Here is a 16,638-nt window from a genome sequence, read left to right on the forward strand (position 1 = left end):
GTGCTAAAATTTGAGCAGGACATTTGAGAAATTCTATGAAGAATTCCATTAGCTAATTTTTAGCAAGTATCTCTAATGCTATCTTTAAAACACAGATTTGGATAAGAATATTTTAAAGAAATACAGCCATGGATTTTAGGCAATTTTGTTCTGGAAGGTAGCAGGCAGAGAAAGTATAAATGCAAATTCTAAACCAAGTCACCTCATAAATATATTTATATATATTATATGCATACAGACATACACACACACACACACACACACACACATTTTATTTCCATACAATTTTCAGTCATGAACTAATTTTAATTTTGTTTCATTACAATTTGTTTTTATAATGATTTCATTTTATGGCAAATAGTCTAAGTTTTCAAGAACTTAGAAATTTCAAGAAATAGTCTTAAGTTTTCTTAGGAATGTCAAATATATCCTTCTTATTCCCTGATTAAGTGCATTCGGTTTCAAGAAATAAACTGAAGTATTTTTATAATTGTTAATTTTGTTCACAGACTTCCTTTCTGTAGATAATTATTTGTCTGAAAAGTTAATGTGTTACAATTAGAAAGTTAAATCATGATCATATCCTATACCAATTATAAAAATGAATTACAATAATCTTCATTTTTATCCTGTGCACATGAAATACTGAGAAAATGCATTTTTAAGGATTTAAGTATCTGAATATTAAATGATTGTATTTTATGAATAAGCAATTCTTTTCAAAAATGGTAACTTTTTGTAACAAAATATTATTGAAAACATTATGTACTGGCAAACTGCAGTGCTTTAACATATTTTTTAATGAAGAAAAATGTTATTAATCGATCAAGACTTTCAAAAGGCTAGTCTTATAATATTTTAAATTATAATTAATTACTCTGTTTTGTTCAATGTAATGGTTTCCTGCATGATAACCACCCAGAAGCAGAACAGCACAGAAAATGTTAAGTATAGGCTGATAATCTAAAAGGTAATGAAATTTAATGAATAATTTTATAACACTCACTCTATGAAATGTGTGAAGACATTAATTTTTACTATATGGCACATTAGTCTCACACTATATATGTTTTTTCACATACCTTTTTGTTAAAACAATTATGCAAAACTACTTGCACATGTGAGCATTACACTTAGATTATTAAACATGAGCTTGTCTTTTTTAAAAATCAGGAAAAAAACCTTTAATTATTTTTCCTTCTTTTCAATACTCAAAATTTTATATATTTATTTTTTTGAGAGACAGAGACTTGCTCTGTCACCCAGGCTCGAGTGTAGTGGGGCAATCACGGCTCACTGCAACCTCCGCCTTCCAGGTTAAAGCCATTCCCCTGTCTCAGCTTCCCAAGTAGCTGGAACTACAGGTGTGTGCCATAACGCCCAGATAATTTTTGTATTTTCAGTAGAGATGGGGTTTCACTATATGTTGGCCAGGCTGTTTTTGAACTCCTGACTTTGGGTGATCCACCCGCCTCGGTCTCCCAAAATGCTGGGATTACAAGCGTAAGCTGCTGCACCCGACCAATACTAAAAAGTTTTGCAATAATATATAATTCAGAAATAGGTTAACTTTTTATGACAGTAAACATCTTCCAAAAATATCCATATTTTTGAAAATTAAAGAGTTATATGACAATGTCTACCTTTTTATTAAGGCATTTTTATGTAGTTAATACTATCTTCTGAATTTTAGTATTTAACCATTTCAAAGAATCTTACATAAAAAAATCTGTCAACCACAATCCGTGGTTAATCAAATATCAATGTGGCCCCAAATTTTGTTGGCAAGATTAAATAACTAAAGATGTGTTATGACTTAAGAGCAGACTCAATGTTTGCATATTAGTATTTATAATTTACAGCATTTTCTAACTTCAGACAATAATAGGTTATTCTATATAAGACTGCCAAATTTAAAAAAATAATGGAAACATAAATATAAAAAAAATAAATTCAAAATTTAAATAAATGTAAATACTTAATAGCTTACACAAGGCATTTATCATCCAATTTTTATTTTTGATGAAAGAATGTGAGAATCTTCTTTGCCTTACACTTTTTTCTGAATAATTAAAAAATATATCCATATCTATTTGCACACAATATTAGTCTAATATGGGCAGAGATAGGAGCAGACTCTCTGAAAAGAAGTTGAGAAAAAAGAAAAATGAAATTCATTTAAATAATATTACAAGAAAAGTAGTGTTATATTTACATTTTGTCAGGCCAGAGTTAAGAAAAAGTGAGACAGAAAAGCATGGAAGCTTCGAGATGGTGGACAACTGAATACTGGTGGGAAAAACCAGACGAGAAGAAAAAATAATTATGTAAGACAGATTTTCTCTTACTTCTTATAGGCATTTACCAAAGCAAATGTCTATACATCGATAGTATTTACATTCCAACTGAAATGATAAACAGTAAATTCTAATAGTATATAAAAATTCATTTTCATTACTGAAGTCTGTTAATGTGCTGGCTGACATAAATACACATATTCTTATTTCTAAAGAATTGGGATAAAAAAACTAGTATTAAATGGCATACACATTATTTGCTATAACATGTATAAAACTAAATCAGATATGTTCTTGACAGCTACAAATCAGATTTCCCTTCAGAGTTATGATTATATTTGCTGGCATCCACCTAATCCTTTATAAATGCTTACTGAATGGCCCAAGCCCTGGAGATAAAGGATATGACATTGTTCATGCCTTTAAAGAGCTTATAGATAGTTGTAGAAAATGAGTGTCTATCAGTGCAGGAGTCTTAAGAGTGCTAGCAAAGTATATAAAGGCTATAAAGGAGACACAAAGTTTAGCTGGGCAAAGAAGGGATAGGTGAGAAAATCCTTGAGAGATGAAGATATTTCCCTAATGGTCTTTCACATGTGTAATATCAGTACACTATTTTTTCACAACCAAATATTTCCATAAATTTGATCACTGTTATTTCTGTGTTGGACAGTTACTGTTTCAAATCTAAACTCATTTTAGCAGTGATGAACTGCTTAAATAATTATATTTATTTATTTGAGGGGGTTCTCCCTTTGCCACTTAGGTTGAAACACAGTAGCAGAACCACAGTTCACCATAGCCTTCAACTCCTGGGCTCAAGTGATCCACCTGGTTCAGCCTCCTGAGCAGCTGGGATTACAGGTGTAAGCCACTGCATCCAGCTTAATAATATTTCTTACAAAGTAAAATAATTTTTACTTAAATCTTCCTTATTCTAGGCTTACAACTTATTTGTTATATCAAATAAATATGAGCTAAGATTAACAATATAATTACACTAATTACATTAGCATCATCTGTTTTTCAGAAACAAATTAATAAAATTAAAATTTCTCTATTTGCAATTACAAAAGAACTTCTATAAGAACCCTATGAGTTTTAAGAATACCACATAAATAGGTTTTAATATTGACATGTTTCTAACTAAAAACAGACATTAAGATCAATTTACTCTTTCTGCAAATAAGAACTTCAACTGATTGTAGTTTTATGGCTATAAAGGAATGAAAACATCTATAGGCATCGTATTTCTTCATCATCATGCCAGAAAAATCATAAGCTAATAAAACCGTATCTTAAAACAAATGCAAAACGAGTTCCATTATAATGTGAGAGCTTCCAATTAATAGTATGAATTTTTTAGGACTGCCATATTTACTACATATATATGACATTACATTTATAAAGCATTTCCTATCAATAGTGGATACCTGTTATTTTACTCACTCAGTCATTCAATTGGTATCCAGTCATTCTTCTTTTGGCAACAGAGCCCCAGTTTTCCTTTGGCAAACACCCTTTCTCATTCTTAGTTTACGTGCCTCAGGTAAGGCTGATAATCCTCCAAACCTCTAGAACACAGATGTCCAATTTTTTGGCTTCCCTGGGCCACATTGGAAGAATTGCCTTGAGCCACACATAAAATACACTAACACTAAGCATGGATAGCTGAGGACCTTAAAAAAATGCCAAAAAAATCATAGAAGTTTTAAGAAAGTTTATGAATTTGTGTTAGGTCACATCAAAGCCATCTTGGGGCACAGGTTGGATAAGTTTGCTTTAGAAGTGAAAACATGCCCAGATCTGACCTATTGCTTGCTATATTCACACCCATAAACTTTACTGGTTTGGGGTTGAGCATATGACACGGGATGGCCAAACAAGAGTCTGAGAATTTGGTGAACTTACTGGTAAAGAGATATTTATGTTCCTAATCTAGTAGAACACCAGTCTGGCATTGTTAGTGGCTACCTCACCACTATTATGAGAAGAAGAATAATCAGCCTGAAAATAAAGTTAATTTAGATAAAAATGAGACTTCAGAAATGAAAAGAGAAAAACTTTAACAGTATTTTGGCATCTGAATCTAACCATGTCTAGAGCCAGCACAGAGGAAATACAACTCCCTTTTTTGCTTAAAGGAATTTGAGTTGAATTACAATAATTTCTAAAATTTAGGGGGTATCTATAATTTGTAACCGACCAAAAAGTATCTTTGAAATATTTTACCTTCTTGTTAAATCATGCATTATTTGCCTATCAAAATACTGACATTTCAGTTTATCTCTTAAACCTAATAGTCAAGATATCATAGTCCTGGTAAGAAAAGACAAGTAGATTAATTCACTTTTTAACATGATATGCACTACATAATCTAACCAGATAAATGCCTTTTATTTTCCCAATGTATTACAATTTAGACTACTGAGGCTCCACTTAGTAGCATCCAATGGAGATATACGTGCCATTTTGGGGACTCTACCTTGAATTGTAGTACGTAACTAATTGAAAAAATGTTATGTATTTTTTTCATTATAGACTTAGATAAATAACTGCCTGTGTGAATGCAGTGATTTGATAAAATATGTACAACAGATTTACATGAATACAAGTATCCAAAGGAATTTAAAAAGCAGTTTGTTTTTTTTTTGTTTTTTGTTTTTTTAACTCTCCACTAGTCTGTATAATCTACTTTTGGTAACCAAATCAAAGGCAGAACAGTTTTCAGAGCAAAGTCTAATATCTCATAAAATACCATGCAGCCTTGTCTCAAGCATTTTTATCCTCCACTCACTGCCAACTCAGATTTTAAACCTGGGAGCTATCTGTGAGTTGTCCTGCTCCCTAGATCTATATGTCCTATTATGTGCTATTGTTCAGTCCTACTACTTTATCCTTTCTAAAGCATAATGTAGTACAATAAAAATATTGAATTGGTTGTTAATAGATATGAGGTCCCACCCTGGCTCTGGTATGTGAACTTTCTTAAATCACTTTAGTTTCATCATCTATAAAATCAGGTAACTTAGTAAGACTGAGGATAAGGAGTCTTTATTTTAGCATTGTGAGAAAATTCTGTTCAAAACTCTTCAATGAACCTCTCTTTCAACTCCCCACTGAATTACTCAATTTTCTAAAGACAAAAGTTTACCTTACTTATTTTTCCATTTAACACATTCTTTCACTTTGCCCCTGAAGCATTATTCAAAATATAAAGATACACCACACTATATCCCAAACAGGGATATAACTTAGGAATAAGAAAAATAGAAAAAAAATCTATGCTTTTCAGGTGAAGGACAAACAGAAGAGAAGGACTTCAAACTATTCCTGTTATGTAGAGATGATGAGCACTCTAGACATAATTACTTCAAAAAAGAAAACGACTAGAAGTTAAATAGCCATGAAAAAACTATGAAGGCCATAAAATAATAATAAACTATTCTGTAATCCCAGCACTTTGAGAGGCCTAAGCAGGCAGATCACTAGGTCAGGAGATTGAGACCATTCTGGGCAACATGGTGAAACCTCGTCTCTTTTAAAAATACAAAAATTAGCAGGGCATGGTGGTGTGTGCCTGTAATCCCAGCTACTCATGAGACTGAGGCGGGAGAATTGCTTGAACCTGGAGGTCAGAGTTGCAGTGAGCCAAGATCATGCCATTGCACTCCAGCTTGGTGACAGAGTGAGACTCCATCTCAAAATAATAATAACAATAATAATAATAATAATAATAATGATACTAAAATGATTGCAGGGAAGACCATTATTTAAAAATGAAAATACTTCGGGGTATTGTCTTCTTAATGGTTACTAAACCAGATTTTACTATATTGCGTTTATAGTGATGAAAGACCGATGAGTCTTTATCATCATGTGTCAAGTTATCAAAAAAGCTCTTTGAGATTTTAAATCACTTCTTTTTAGCCCAGCTCTTTCAGGGCACATATAATAAAACATATGTTCAGAGTTCTTAATAAGCAAAAAATGTATTCTTAATCAGTAAAAATGTATTCAATGTATTCCAATATTTGAGATGAAAACTGTTTTCAATTTAATGTTGTAAATTAAACATTCAAATTAAAAATAAAAAATAGCTACGAAAATGAAAATAGGGTTATGTCCATTGAAGTAGATGGTGGAAAAGGGGTGAAAGATGAGGATAGAAGAAATTCTATTTTGGCCATTTTAAGCTTAAAATCCCTATCAGACATCCAAGTGAAGATGCCACCTAAGTGTTGACTACGGGTCTGGAGGTCAGGGGAAACTTGGAAGTTAACACATAAGTTGTATTTAAAGTCAAAGGAACAGGTGAAATTACTTAGGGGGAAGTAAAGTGAAACAAACTGTAAATTAAATAATCAAGTAGGGAAATATTTTATTTCTAAAATAATCAAAGATATTCAAGGTAGAGCAGCAAAATTGATCATTAAGTAAAAAATAAACCAAATATAAATCAGGGAGGGGTTAAACTATTAAACTCTTTCTTTTTAAAATGTTGGTGGCTGTCAGTATATATTGTGTTTTGCAAATCATATTGTAGTATTCATCAAGTTATGAAATGAGTATAATCTTTCACTTTGTTTCTCTCCTTCTGCAATTCTGGGAAAATTTCCAAAACAGAGAACATTGTATAATGTATATTAGTACATTGTACAATGAACACTAGTACATTGTATAATGTATTATTGTTTTAAGCTAAGTGTTTAAAAGTCAAAACAGAATGTTATATAGAAAAGACAGTATGAAGACACTATATGAAATTATAAAGATACAGAAAATACCAATGCAAGGTTGAATATCTATATATGTAGTTTGGGTTAAATAATGTAAAAGTATATAATTATATTCAGGTAGAACAGAAAAGGAGCAATAGAGATTGTATTTCAGATGAGCTATTTTCTTTTACCGTATACACTTTGTCTTATTTTTTAAAAGCAGTGTTAACAAAAAGAAATGGAACAATTGTCCAAAACTGGGCTGCAGAATAAATGAATCCTTCAAAGTAGAACAATTAAAAAATAATTTTAGCACATTTCTAGAATTTATTGCACAATTATTTATTGAATGGCTACTACATGCCAGATATAATTCCAAATGTTGTGAATATAGGGGTAAATAAAAAGGATAAGAGCTCTACTTTCATAGGGTTTACAGTCCAGTGGTATATAATAAAAATAAAAAAAAATACGTAAATGTATATACAGTCATGCACCAAATAACAGAGTTTGGGTCAACAACAGACATGTATACAATGGTGATCTTATAGGATTATAATGGAGCTGAAAAATTTCTATCACCTAGTGACATTGTAGTCCTTGTTAATGTCTTATCACAAGGCATTACTCATATGTTTGTGGTGACGCTGGTGGTGTAAACAAACCTACTCCTCGGCTAGTTGTACACAAAGTATTGCACATACAATTATGTACAGTACATAATACCTGAGGATGATAAATGACTGTTACTGGCTGATATAGTTACTACACTATACTTCTTATAATTATTCTAGACTGTATTCCATTTACTTATTTAAAAAGAAAAGTTAACTATAACACAGCCTCAGGCAGGTCCTTCAGGAAGTAATCCAGAAGAACACATTGTCATCATAGGAGAGAACAGGTCCTTGTGTATTACTGCCCCAAAGATTTTTCAGTGAGACAAGAAGTGGAGGTGGAAGACAATGGCACTGATACCATCCCTGCATAGGACTAAGCTAACATGTGTCTCAGCTTATGTGTTAATTTTTAATTAAAAATTTTAAAAAGTAAGACAAAATGAAATTAAATAAAAACAGCAACAAACAACCCCATTAAAAACTGGCAAAGGACTTGAACAGACAAATCTCAAAAGAAGACATACATGTGGCCAACATATATATGAAAAAATGCTCAACATCACTAATTGTTAGAGAAATGTAAATCAAATTCACAATGAGATATCATCTGACACCAGTTAGAATGATTATTAAAAAGTCAGAAAGTAACAGATGTTGGAGAGGTTGCAGAGAAAAGAGAACATTTATATATTACTGGTGGGAATGTAAATTAGTTTAGCCAGTGTGCAAAGCAGTGTGGAGATTTCTCAAAGAACTTAAAACGGAACTACCATTTGACCCAGCAATCTCATTACTGGGTATATATCCAAAGGAAAATGAATCACTTTACAAATAAGACATATATACTAGTATGTTCATCACAACACTGTTCAAAATAGTAAAGACATGGGGTCAACCTAGATGCCCATCAATGGTAGACTGGATAAGTAAAATGTGGTATATATACACTATGGAATACTATACAGTCATAAAAAGGAAGAAAATTATGTTCTTTGCAGCAACAAAGATGTAGCTGGAGGCCAAATTAATGCAGACACAGAAATCTAACTACTGCTTGTTCTTACTTATAAGAGGGAACTAAACATTGAGTAAACATGGACATAAAGATGGTAACAAAAGACACTGGTGACTCCCAAAGTGAGAGGTTGGGAAGGGGAAGTGGGTTGAGAACTTCCTCTCAGGCACTATGCTCACTCTCTGGGATCATTCATACACCAAACCTCAAAGACATGCAAATTACCCATGTAAGACAGCTGTACAGGTACCCCCAAACCTAAAATAAACGCTGAAAGGAAAAAGAATACTGTTTACAGAATAAGGAAAAAGAAAGAAAGTATTTTTGGACAATATATTTGTGTTTTAAGCTAAGTGTTTAAAAGTTAAAGGAGTCAAAAAGTAAAAACATTAACAAATATATAAAGCAAAAAAGTTATAGTAACTTAAGTTTAATTATTAAAGAAAATTTATTTTTATACAGTTAGTATGTCCTAAGCGTACAGTGTTTATAAAGTCTACAGTATGTATGGTAATATCTCAGGCCTTCACATTCACTCACTACTCACTCACTGACTCATCCAGAGCAATTTCTAGCTCCGTGAATTCTGTTCATGGTAAGTTCTTCATACAGGGCTATCATTTTTTATATTTTATTTTGTATTTTTAATGTACCTTTTTGTTTTGATATGTTTAGATATACAAATAATTAACAAACTGTCTAAAGTATTCTGTAAAGTAACATGCTGTACATATTTGTAACCTAGAAGCAATAGGTTATACGAAGAGCCTAGGTGTGTTATTAGGCTATACCTTCCAGGTTAGTGTAAGTACATTACGTACTGTCTGTACAATGACAAAAACAGCTAATGCTGCATTTCTCAGAATATAAGTCCATCATTAAGCAAATGACTGTAAAATAGGCATGCCTGTAAAATAGTGAGTTGATAAATGACAGAAAAGAACGTCTAGAAAATATTTTAAAATTTTTAAGTAAGAAAATTCAAAATCATAGTTTTAAGTGAAAATTGTGCATTTTACCTGAATGCTTGCTTATAAAATGCACTATGTTAGAAAATAAAGTTAATCTAGGAATAAAGGGCTTTTTAAATTTTTGAGTTGTTTATGGATTAACCAAACTAATACATAAGATAACATTAGAAGTAAATGTCTCAACTATTTTTGAAAATACATCCCCATTTATAAACTTATGTAACTAGGTAATTAAGTTATAAGAAAAACTTTCACAATTTGGATTTTTATTGTACCTTTATACTTTTTGATTAAGTTATTTTTACCATTAAAATTAAATATTATCAGTTGAAAAGTCTAATATGCCATATTGTTGACATGATTTATTACTTATAGTCGCTAATAGGTATTTTATATTTACTAATTAGGTGAATTATATATTTCCTATTATTTTAATTCACCGGCAGTTTTCCTAAAGGCAATATTTCTTTTAAAACATGCCTGTAGGCCAGGCGCGGTGGCTCACGCCTGTAATCCCAGCACTTTGGGAGGCCGAGGTGGGCGGATCATGAGGTCAAGAGATCGAGACCATCCTGGTCAACATGGTGAAACCCCGTCTCTACTAAAAATACAAAAAAATTGGCTGGGCATGATGGCACGTGCCTGTAATCCCAGCTACTCAGGAGGCTGAGCCAGGAGAATTGCCTGAACCCAGGAGGCGGAGGCTGCGGTGAGCTGAGATCGCGCCATTGCACTCCAGCCTGGGTAACAAGAGTGAAACTCAATCTCAAAAAAAAAAAAAAAAAAAAAGTGAAAACGTTATAAATTATTTAATACTTGACATAAATAACCATATAACCATTGATTAACATAGAAAAGGTTACTGAAGCACATCTGCAATTTAACAAACTGGACTACTAGTCACAAAACTGCATTCTTTATATATGTATGTGTGAAATAGCTAATTTATAGTATTTAATAAATCAAACATAGAAATACACTAATTTTTAACCTTCTGTTACTTGGCTAAAAGCAATTTGAATACAGGTAATAAAAAGAAAAGTTTTCTTTTTCAAAAATATTGTTAAAGAGAAACTGAATAAGAAATATGAGCTAAATCAAATACCAATAAAATGAATTATAAGGTATTAGGTTCAGAAGAAATGAAAATGATCAACTTATTGTCTCCTGAAACATTCTTAATTCAATGATAAAAAATAGAAAAAATAACCAAAAAGGGCAATTCTGAGGTCGAAACAAGGAGAAACAGTATTTTTATTTTTATTCCAAAGTGAGAAGGTATCAAACTCCCCAATTTGGCAAAACTAATTTTCTCTGGGAGAATAATATGAAGACATTCACATACCTAAGCATTCGTTAAAAAAATAATAAAAATTAAAAAAAAAGGTATCTAATTTTACTGTTTTAGGTATTTTCAATTTTATATGGCTTTGCTTGAAAAATAAAAACTGGTAAACTCTATACACAAAGCAAGTAGACAAGTACACATTGTGGAATAAGGAGACATTAAGTGGTTTGGTTATATAAAGGCATGCAAAATGTTCTGAGAACATAATGTTGAGAACATGCTGTATGCAAGAATTACTGCAGCTATGGCTGCAGGAAAAACTTTGATGAAACAGAGAAACCACCTTTGCCTAATAAGTGGTCCAGAAAGTCTTGCAAATCTACCTAGTAAGAATTACTGCAGCTATGGCTGCAGGAAAAACTTTGATGAAACAGAGAAACCACCTTTGCCTAAGTGATCCAGAGAGTCTTGCAAATCTACCTAATAAGAGCCAATACAAGACACAGTATCTATGCATTTCACCAATGCCTTAGCCATATATGGAACATAAAATAAGGAAGGTTACAGAGTGACTATTTCATTAACTCTTTCCCCTGATGTGTAGCACTTTCTTCAACCTGAAAATCTGAAAGTCCTAGGCTTTTCATAAACTTGAAAATATCTTCATATAAAATCACCCATTCAAAAGGAATTTTGGGAGATCACATAACCTGGTATTTACCAAATACCGTATTATAATACTTACCTGAAAACATTAGAGGTGTGCTGCTTTCAGTGTTATTGTTAACTTGCCCTAGGTGATATCCGATTCCCATCACTGGTGTGAATAATAGACTGTCTACACTACAGCACATGAGCAAACTCAGAAGTTTGCAATGGAATGAGTATGGGTAGGAAGCACTTAATCATATCCATAATTTTTGGCAAGAATATTGCTAAACGACCCAAAAACCGCTAATGTAATCTGCATAAAAAGATCTCTAAGAGAATCTCTAACTGTATTTAGTAATAGTCAAAAGTATTAATTTATTATTGAGAAATTTTTTTTTTTTGTAAATTCAGTTTGCCCTAAGTGTATAGTGTTTATAAAGTCTACAGTAGTATATAATAATTGTCCCAGGCCTTTACATTCACTAATTACATCTAAAAAAAAAAAAAATCATCCTTCGTATAAAAGCCCTTCATAGATTTAAGTTGTTTTAATCAGTAAACTCCAACTATTCTCAATGCTGAAACTAATACCTATCCTTCAACTTTTGTACAAATTTAGTATTTTTCAAATAACAAAGTATGTATGTCGTTTCATGGTAAAGTCTTGATGAATTAACACTTGAAAAAAAGAGACAGTGTCACATAGTACACAATTATCAATTTATTATCAACTAATGTGCTTTTACCATATAGTAAAGAGTGTTTCCAAAACATTTCAAGAGGCTTTATGAAATATTTATCCGACTTTTCAAATATAGATGCAAAATCTCATCCTAGGTCTATTAATTAAGAATCTACATAGGTAATTTTGATATAAAGCTAGGTTTGAGTATTTTTCATGTATTAACTCTAGAGGATAAATAAAACTATACATAGATTACACATATTATTTCATAAATTATCATTTAATTTGGCATTACTTTAAAATATGAAGCAACTGCCACTCCCTTTGCCAGTCAATAAGTGCTTCCTCTAGGCCTGAAGCCCCTTCCCAGTGAGCCTTCTTGAAATTCCTCAGTAAAGCATCAAAAGAGTAGGAAATCAAGAAGCCAGGTAGCTTAAATGCACATGCAATGTCAAAAACAACCAGTCTTCCCTTGGGAAATTACCACTTTATCTTCCTTAAAACACTGCATATACCACAACTGAAGTAAGTATTTTTTTTCCATTCTCTTTTGTATCCTGTTACTTTTTAAAAACAATGTAGAGATATAAGAATGAAAATGTAGTAATTTTCATATTCTTTGTCATCACTATAATAATAGATGAACAATGTTTTTTGACTATTAAAGATAGGGCCAAATGTTTCTTAGCAACTTAATTTTCTTCATATTGTATGATACTATTCTAGGCCAGTTTATGCAGATCTAACTCAGCATTTTAAATAGCTTCATCGCATACTATTCTGCAATATCAGAATTTATTTAGTCACTCTCCTGTTAAGGGTGAAATTACTTTCCAACTTTTATCACACATACATTCTTGTATATTCAAGCATATTTATTGCCTGTATCTTTGCCAGCACTTTAGATTTATAAATAAACACACATACATTTTGCATTTCTGATATGTGTATTATACACAAACATACACTTTTGTCTATCTGATTTAACAGTACAATCGTGTTGATTCCAATTTCCCTGAAGACTGGTGAGGTTAAACATGTTTTTTATATCTGTATTGAACATTTCCATTTCCTTTTCTGTAAATTGCCTTTTCATTTTTCTATTGGGTTTTCACATTAACCTAAGAGTTCTTTCAATAGCAGAGATACTAATTAATTGTCAGGTGTTGAACATATTTTTTCCAAATACATTGTTGTCTTTCACTTATTAATGGTATATTCTGCTATGCCGAAATAATAATTGTTTATATACTCAAAATATGGTAAATTATTCTTTTGTGTTTTGGATTTCCTTCTTGCTTATTATTGATTTCGTACACCATAATTTCAAATGGTCTTATAGTTTCAATCTTGAATGCACTGAGATTTATATTTCTGCATGTTGTCTGAGGTGGAAATTTATTTTCTTTTAGTCAATATACCAGCACCATTTATAAAATATCCTTTTTTAAAATGAATTAAAGTTACACTTATATAGTACTCTGGACCAGGTGGTGTTCTCAATATTCATTCATTCAAAAGTCATGACAACTCTGTGAGGTAAGTACTCACATTTTACAATGAGAAAACACGGATGGCAAAATTATAAAGGTGGCCTCAGACATTATAAAATTCAAATGTAACAAAGATTTGATTGGAAGCCAGATATTATGGCTCAAGACCACATTTCTCCAAATCCCTAGATCACACTGTTTTTCTTTATCATACATTAAGTTCCCATATATAGTCATGTGCTGCATAGTGACGTTTTCATTAATGACAGACCACGTATATGGTAGTGCCATGAGATTATAATGGAGCTGCAAAGTTCCTATTGACTAGTGATGTAGTAGCCAAAGCATAACCTTCTGTTTGTTTAGACAATATACAAATACCACTGTGTTACAATTGCCTGCAGTATTCGGTACAATATCATGTTGTATATAGGTTTGTAGCCTAGGAGTGACTGTGTATTGCAATAAAATATACCACCTAGGTTTGTGTAAATACACTCTATGTTGTTCACACAATATCATTTATGATATTTTTCTCAGAATATATCCATCACTCATGACTTTACTTGGATCTATTTCTGAATCTATTTACTTCATTTAACAATTTTATCTATTTGTATGTCACTTTTACTGTGACATTTATAGTAAATTTTAATGCTGGGTAATCTCAGTATTACTAGTTTCTTGATAACTCTAAGTTGACTGATGGTAATTATCAGGGATTTGTTTTTATATGAATATTAAAATGATTTTACTTTATCTCTCTCAAAAACCAGAAAAATGGGAATATGATGAAAATTGTAATATATTTATATTTTAATTTAAAAAGAATTGATATTTCTATATTAAATCTTCCCTACAAAAATGAGAAAAAAATCTTCCCTACAAAATTATAGTAAGTTTATCCATTTATTAAGTGTTTATGCCCTTATATAAAAATTATATCTCATTTAATATGAATTCAGTGTTTTTGGCTCAATTTGTTCCTAGGAATGTTTGCAACTTTGATATGTATATGATACATACTAGGTTGAGCTATAGGAAATTACAATCAAATATCAGCAATTTCATAAGACTCATCCTAATGAAAAGCAAAGCACATAAAATCTAATATACCTAACAAAGTCAGTAAATTCATTAAAAAATGGATGTTATGATATTTCTAGGATCTTCTTATATATTTCTGATGAACAATATCTTGATATCAGCTATACAAACACATTACTCACATATGCTGAAAGAAATAAAAAATATTATGTATGTGTGTATATATATATATATGTATGTAGATATATATATATATATATATATATATTCTTTGTTTTGAGAAGAAGTATTGCTCCGCTGCCCAGGCCGGAGTGCAATGGCGTGATCTCAGCTCACTGACACCTCCACCTTCCCAGTTCAAGTGATTCTCCTGCTTCAGCCTCCCAAGTAGCTGGGATTACAGGCATGTGCCACCATACCCAGATAATTTTTTTTTTTTTTTTTTTTTTTTGAGATGGAGTCTCGCTCTTGTTGCCCAGGATAGAGTGCAATGGCAAGATTTGGCTCATTGCAACCTCCACCTCCCAGGTTCAAGGGATTCTACTGCCTCAGTCTCCCAAGTAGCTGGAATTACAGGAGCCTGCCACTACCATGCCTGGCTAATTTTTTGTATTTTTAGTAGAGACAGGGTTTCACTATGTTGGTCAGGCTAGTCTCGAACTCCTGACCTCAGGCAATCCACCCTCCTCAGCCTCCCAAAGTGCTGGGATTACAGGTGTGAGCCACTGTGCCTGGCTCTAATTTATATATATATATATATATATATATATATATATATATATATATATATTTTTTTTTTTTTTTGGAGAATTATGACATTATTTGTATTTGAGACAAGTGCCCAATTGGTTTTCAAATTGTGCTCCGAATACTACCAGGCATGAAATAGATGTCTAGGTAAGAAGGCTATGTTCTTTTAACTTCACTTCTTCATTCAACTGAATGTATTCTTTTCTAGATGGTTTACATATTTTTTACAGAGAACTTCTATGCAAAATTTCATTTCAAATATTGTATAAAAAGAATTTTAGAACATATAGACTTGTAAGCCTATTATTTCAACTAATGCTAGTCATTCAACAAGTATTTACTGAGAACCTATTATGTTCCAGGCTAATGCTTCACATACATAAGAGAATAAAACAGAAGAAAACCTTATCCTCATGCAATTTACCAGGAGAGTAAGACACATAATATACAATAACATGATAATAAGCCAAGTATACACTATTCATGAGACATAGAAAAAAAGCTTAAAAAACAGCAAGATAAAGTGAATCAGGAGTATGGGGGTAGGGGGAGGTTAGGTTGCCATATTAGGGAGGCATGTTAAGTCCTATGGAGTAGGTGAAGTTTGAACAGACTTGAAGGTTATTAAGATGCTAGCCAAGCAGATCTCTATGATAAGAGAATTTCACGTAGAGAAAAGCAAGAGACAAATACTGAGGTGAGGGTATGCCTAATGTTTACAAGGAGCAGCAAATGTCAGTGCTGTTGGGCCAACATGAGTGAGGAGGCCAGTGGCAGGAAATAAAAAGATAATGTGGCAAAGGCCTTGTCTTATAAATTAACAAATGTCATTTTGGGGATGTTGGCTTTTACTCACTGAAATAGTAAACTATTTCAGGTGGCAGTAAAGAAATAAAAAACAAACTTATTTTTAAAGGAACAGGTTAGGGATAGTTTTGGGACTTATTGCATTTAAGATGTCAATTACGTATGTTAAGAGAAAAGGCTGAATGGGGAACTGGATATAGCCCGGAGTTTCACTGTGAGATCTGCACTAGAGATAAAGGGGAACACAAGTTATGTGGGTCCTGAAGCATAAACAATTTTAGAGGACATCTTTG

General features: G+C 32.0%; 1 protein-coding gene across 5 annotated transcripts in view; it reads right to left on the reverse strand.

The window, feature by feature from the left end:
• The window catches only part of NOVA1 (NOVA alternative splicing regulator 1), a 137,656-nt gene that overhangs the window by 4,259 nt on the left and 116,759 nt on the right, over positions 1-16,638 (reverse strand). The window lies entirely within an intron of this gene.

The sequence above is a fragment of the Saimiri boliviensis genome, chromosome 2 (genome assembly GCF_048565385.1).
Source record: "Saimiri boliviensis isolate mSaiBol1 chromosome 2, mSaiBol1.pri, whole genome shotgun sequence".
Lineage (NCBI taxonomy): Eukaryota > Metazoa > Chordata > Mammalia > Primates > Cebidae > Saimiri > Saimiri boliviensis.